Consider the following 6,075-nt stretch of genomic DNA (forward strand, 5'->3'; position numbering starts at 1 on the left):
TAATAATCTTACTATAATCTGAAACACCCAACTTTTTTTTAATACTTTTTCAAAATGCATATCAGAGTAGGTCCCAAATTACATCCAAAATTTGTCACTCGTGGTGACGTATTATTTTATGAAAATATATATTATACAAGAAAATATATATGTTTAACAACAAACTTTATTATACAAACTATTAAACACGAGAGTGTGGTTCTTTTGTCAGTCCAGTCACGTCCATGAAGCTTCAGCCATCTAGGGGTGCTTTTCCTGAAAATATTTTAAAACATATTTTTATTAGCTTTCGCTAAGTAAGTACACAATTATATAAAAATATGTTTTATTTTCATATGGAATTTAACACCCAAATTCCTTGGGATTTCAACACCCGAAATCCTTATTTTTACTCGTCATTATTCTTTGGGAATTCAACACCCGAATTTCTTATGAGCTCATTTTTAACCCATGAGGGTTATTAACTCCCCCTTTTATTTGGAGTTCAACTCCCGAACTCATTGAGATTTCAACTCTCAAAATCTTTTTATATATAATATCAAAATTTTGGAGTTTTAATTACTAAAACTCTCGGGACTCGTAACTCATATATATTTATTGGGGGCTTATTACCGTATTTATTTCAAAACTATAACCTCCTTTTTAAGCCACCAATTCATATACTTGGAACCATAAAACACGAGAGTGTGGTTCTTTTGTCAGTCCAGTCACGTCCATGAAGCTTCAACCATCTAGGGGTGCTTTTCCTGAAAATATTTTAAAACATATTTTTATTAGTTTTCGCTAAGTAAGTACACAATTATATAAAAATATGTTTTATTTTCATATGGAATTTAACACCTAAATTCCTTGGGATTTCAACACCCGAAATCCTTATTTTTACTCGTCATTATTCTTTGGGAATTCAACACCCGAATTTCTTATGAGCTCATTTTTAACCCATGAGGGTTATTAACTCCCCCTTTTATTTGGAGTTCAACTCCCGAACTCATTGAGATTTCAACTCTCAAAATCTTTTTATATATAATATCAAAATTTTGGAGTTTTAATTACTAAAACTCTCGGGACTCGTAACCCATATATATTTATTGGGGGCTTATCACCATATTTATTTCAAAACTATAACCTTCTTTTTAAGCCACCGATTCATATACTTGGAACCATAATCTCATAAATCATTTTCCAAATAATCACATATTTGAGTACTAAATAAACACGTATAGCATGCTATAAAATAACATGATTATGGTTTCGTGTACTTACATCTTGATGTTAGTAATAATTTGAGTCGATTATCCTTAGTTGAAACTTTCTCTACTTCATACTGAAGCTACCATGTCTATTAACCTTATTATGTATGGATCCCTCAATTTTTTTGTTTCTATTTTGTATATTTCAAGGGATATATATATATATATATATATATATATATATACATATATGCATGTGATGGTAAAGCTTACGTACAAGACTTAGGTGCTGTTTGTTTTTTAAGAGCTAAAATGTCTGCAGTCTGCGGACCACATCTGCAGACATCTGTAGCAGAAGAGGTGGACTAAATCTCTGCAGTCTGCAAGAAGAAGACTGTTTGTTTTTTAACGTCTGCAAACTGCTAAAATTATCCAACAACAATTAAAAATACATAAATCTAATATTTATACAAAATAATACAAATTGTACATAATTAAAAATAATAACATCAAAATACATCATCCAAGTTTAACATGTATGAGAATCGTTAGGCTCTTACAAACAATCTATAAAAAAAGTTCCGACATTAATCTCGTAATCAAACTGTCAAGTCCCATAAGTGTAGCCGTTGTCGAGTCTTGTCAAATCTATATAAATAAACAAATAAATACATGTTATAATAACACGAACAACCTAAAATAGCACGTACTAACACAAACAAAAACCAAACAACATGACGCAAACTAACCCAATCACGACTCAAACTATCCCAAACCCGATAATAAGAATAAACCAAACATTTTTTTAATTAATTCATGTAAGCCCGAAACCGTATAACCCGAACACGTTTTTTAATTATTATATATGAACGCAAGAACCGAACTACTTGAACACTTTTTTTTCCATTATAACTAAACCCGAAAACCATATATTCGAACCCAAGCCCGAACAACAAACCCAACTTGATAGTTCAAACATATAATGTATCTAAAGACATAGAACAATCAATTAACAACTCAATTAAGACTTAACAATCAATTAACAAGAATTAAATTAACAAAAACCCAATACCTTAATTGAACAAATCAATTAACAAAAACCTAAAAAAAACTAATCAATTAACATATCTAATTAACAGTTACTAAACCTGGAGAAGGCGTCGGAGCAGGCTGGATGGTGACAGGGTGGTCGGTGACGGGATGGTGTGCAGCGAGGTTGGTGGTCGGTGACAGGGTGGTGTGCAGCAGGGTTGATGGATGGCGACGTGGTGTGCAGCGGCGACTGTGGAGGAGTGGAGGCGGCGCGGTGGAGGAGTGGAGGCGGCGGTGGAAGAGTGGATACGGTAGCGGTGAAGTGGTGGAGGAGGAGTGGAGGAGGAGAAGTTATTTGGGAGTCTCTGATGAATGAAGAAGAAAAACTATGGAGTAAAATGGGATAGAAGAGGTGAGAAGTAACAATACCAACACTTCTAGGAGAAGAGGGCGCCCAGACGTTTTTTAATGAAACGTCTTCGGGAAAACAAACACACTGCAGAGCCCAACGTCTGCGCGCCCTCTTCTCATTGCAGACAAAAGAGGTGGAGAAGTGCTTTTAAGGAAAAACAAACAGCACCTTAAGGTTGAAGATTCCTCAACCTTATCCATTATATAATATACTATTTATTTTTTTGGCACCCTTATCTCAATTTGCTTACCCCGTAAGACTCCAAGTCAAGTCCATATTATCCCTTTTATTTTCTTTTTTATTTATTGTTATTTACTACAAGCACTATACGTGCACTTTTTTTTTAACATAATACTAATTTTTCTTCTTATTGTTGTTATTATTTAATTCACTTAATTCACACTATCACTTTGATTTATTTACTTTATATTTAATAATTCTTCTTATAATTATAAATTTATTATATATCTTTTAAACAATACTAGATTGTTTCCAACGTTCGTTTAAACACCTTATATTTGAATTTGTCGTTTTACCTGTTACTCACTCGTTTACTGATATAAATTTCAATTATTTTTTTTATCCACAAAACGAGATGTTACATAATCTCTATTGATTAACAACAATATTACGATTACCTCAACACGAGTAGGCTGGAAGTAGATGAAGAAATTAAATCCCATCATCATTCCAATCGAGACTCCAATTCCAAATCCAAAGGTGCCGAGAATCGTAGTCACTATCCCCATCCTCAGTCTGGATCTTCGTCCGAGTATCCGTCCAAATCTATTTCTCAATCACAGTATTCTCATAACCTAATAAACAATCATATTAATAAAACATTAAAGCACTTTTAAAATCATATGCATAAAAGTACCATACTATTCATATCATCACTGAATGAAAACAATAGTTACCTTGTCGGGGCTGAACTTAAGCTTGTATCTAGACAAACTATGTGATAAACCTAAGCTCATTGGAGCTAAATATTGTGCACCTAAACCGGTTATGAGTTCGGTCAACAGAATTCTTACTCCCGTCATAAGCTCCATAACACATTGGCTACGAAGACAGTCGATTTGCTGCAACAATTAGATTCAAGTCAAAACTAAAAATCCAGACATATACTTATACGGAGTTACGAACACAGTCGATTTGATGCCCAATAAATAGCATCAGTTAAAAAAATGCAAGTAGAAAAAAAACTCGAATAATAATAATAACAACAACAACGATTACGATGACCTCAACAGGAGTAGGCTGGAAGTAGATGAAGAAATAATATCCCATCAACATTCCAATTGAGACTCCAATTCCAAATCCAAACGTGCCGGCGGTGGCGATGACGGTAAGTGCCGGCAGTAGCGATGACGGAGGCGACAGGGGTGGTGATGACCAGTAGGAGACGGTGGTATCGTAGGTGGAGATGGCGACGGAGAATTAGAAACCACATGTATCAATGGCGATAGCGATGGAAGAGATGAACGGCGGTTCCAGGAATTAGGGTTATAGTCTTTGGTGTTGAATGAAAAAGAATGAATGGCGGTTTCGGAAATTAGGGTTTGCATCTTTGGTGTTGAATGAAAAGAATGAAAGAATAATAAAAATGGATCCAAATAGTATTAATGGGGCGGGTTAACCCGAAAGAGATACCATTTTATGAAAATGGGTTAAAAATTATGAGAGTTAAGGAGAGGTTGACAAGTGGCATATAGTAGTACTTATTTATTAGAATAGTAGGATAGGATTTGACATATTACATATAAATTTCAATTCGATTAATCTTTGTTAATCTTGATTAGTCATTAGTCCTTACCCACCGTCTGACTACCGATTTTCACAACTTGACACAACGTCAACAAGACAACAGCATTGCCAAGGCGCATCTCCGCTCAGATAGAAGCTTCAGACTCCAACTGGCCTAAGATGACCCAATAGTAGTGCGTTTACGAGATAGCAACACATTTAGTTGTAATCACGCTTTACACTTATTTTATCATCGCTCTTCTAAAATATTCAAACTCATATCCAAATCCCTTAATGATTGTTGCATTTGATCTAACAATATATTTTCAGTCACTAAATTACTAGTACGCGTGAGGCATGAGGCTTAAATTGTTTTTACAATGGACGAGTTATAAGTTTTTTACCATTATATATACTTCAAATGTCTTCACACTATATCACAAATCAAAAGCCAAATTATCATCTTTAGTAATTTGGACACAAGTTGATAAACAACAATCCAAATGACCACCGGAAAACCCTTCCAAGAAGTAGAGTTGCTCGAGCAAAAACCTCAGGACGACGGCGTTCTTTTCCCGACAGTGTTATCGCCAAACCCTAGCACCAATTCCACTGCAACAGAACTCACTGCTTTCGAAGATGCGATCAAAGCTCATAAGCCGTGGTTGGAGTCTCTTCTCCTCAAAAGTGGTGCAATTCTCTTCCGAGGTTTCCCGGTTATATCTCCATCCGACTTCAACTGCGTGGTTGAAGCTTTCGGCTTCCCAGAATTGAGTTACATGGGCGGTGCAGCCCCTCGAACCCAAGTCGTTGGCCGGGTGTACACTGCAAACGAAAGTCGCCTCGATAGGGAAATTCCTTTCCATCATGAGATGGCTTATGTAAGTTCCTTGATTCTATACCAATATATAGCTTTGTTATATTTGGTTTTTACTAGCTATATATATTTGTTTGTAGTAACTAGTTTATTTGTAATTAATCTCGCATACAACAGCTTCCGGATCCTCCTACCAAGTTATTTTTCTTTTGCGAAGAAGAACCAGGAATCGGGGGAGCAACTCCGATTGTTTTAAGTCATATCATTTATGAAAAGATGAAAGACAAACACCCGGAATTCGTTGCGAAACTGGAGGAGCACGGTTTGACGTATATGAAAACAGCATGTGATGATGATGATCCGTCTTCCTACGCAGGCAGTAGTTGGAAGACGGCATTCAAGACTGAAGAGGTAGGTCCCCGCAAAGCCCAGTTGGACCCGCAAGACACACCTTGACGGGGTACGTCTGCGCAAAGACCAACTGGTTCCGCAAGACCCACCATGCTCAGAGAGATGAAGACCTTACACGCAGTAAGCCAGCTGTTCCCGCAGGAAAGCTTCCCTTAGTACAGTACCCTGCCTGTTCCCGTAGTTATGGGTACAAGCTGAGAAGGAAGGCTACCCGCACTAACAGTAAAGCTACACGCATAAGGCACTAACTCTTAATACTTCAGCAATGTCACCTGAAGAAGGAATGAGCAAGGCGGGAATATTCCAGCCCAAAAGAGCCAGTCCGTATGCTTCTGGAAGATCTTTTGTACTATACCTGCCAAGGTATGGACAAAATAGCCAAGATCTGACCAAAGCAGCCCATGAACCAATCACAGGGTGACAGCTCACCGACAATAGTACGAGGAGGAGCATGCTCCAGTACAAAA

General features: G+C 36.7%; 1 pseudogene across 1 annotated transcript; it reads left to right on the forward strand.

The window, feature by feature from the left end:
- The first annotated feature begins 4,810 nt into the window (after positions 1-4,810).
- On the forward strand, positions 4,811-5,653 carry LOC143627471 (clavaminate synthase-like protein At3g21360 pseudogene; annotated as a pseudogene). The gene is made up of 2 exons (XR_013152600.1): positions 4,811-5,261; positions 5,375-5,653. The product of XR_013152600.1 is annotated as a clavaminate synthase-like protein At3g21360 pseudogene (transcript).
- Positions 5,654-6,075: the final 422 nt, after the last annotated feature.

The sequence above is a fragment of the Bidens hawaiensis genome, unplaced genomic scaffold (assembly GCF_021521415.1).
Source record: "Bidens hawaiensis isolate Kalapana, Puna unplaced genomic scaffold, B.hawaiensis_p1.1 tig00004682_1, whole genome shotgun sequence".
In the NCBI taxonomy this organism is placed as follows: domain Eukaryota; kingdom Viridiplantae; phylum Streptophyta; class Magnoliopsida; order Asterales; family Asteraceae; genus Bidens; species Bidens hawaiensis.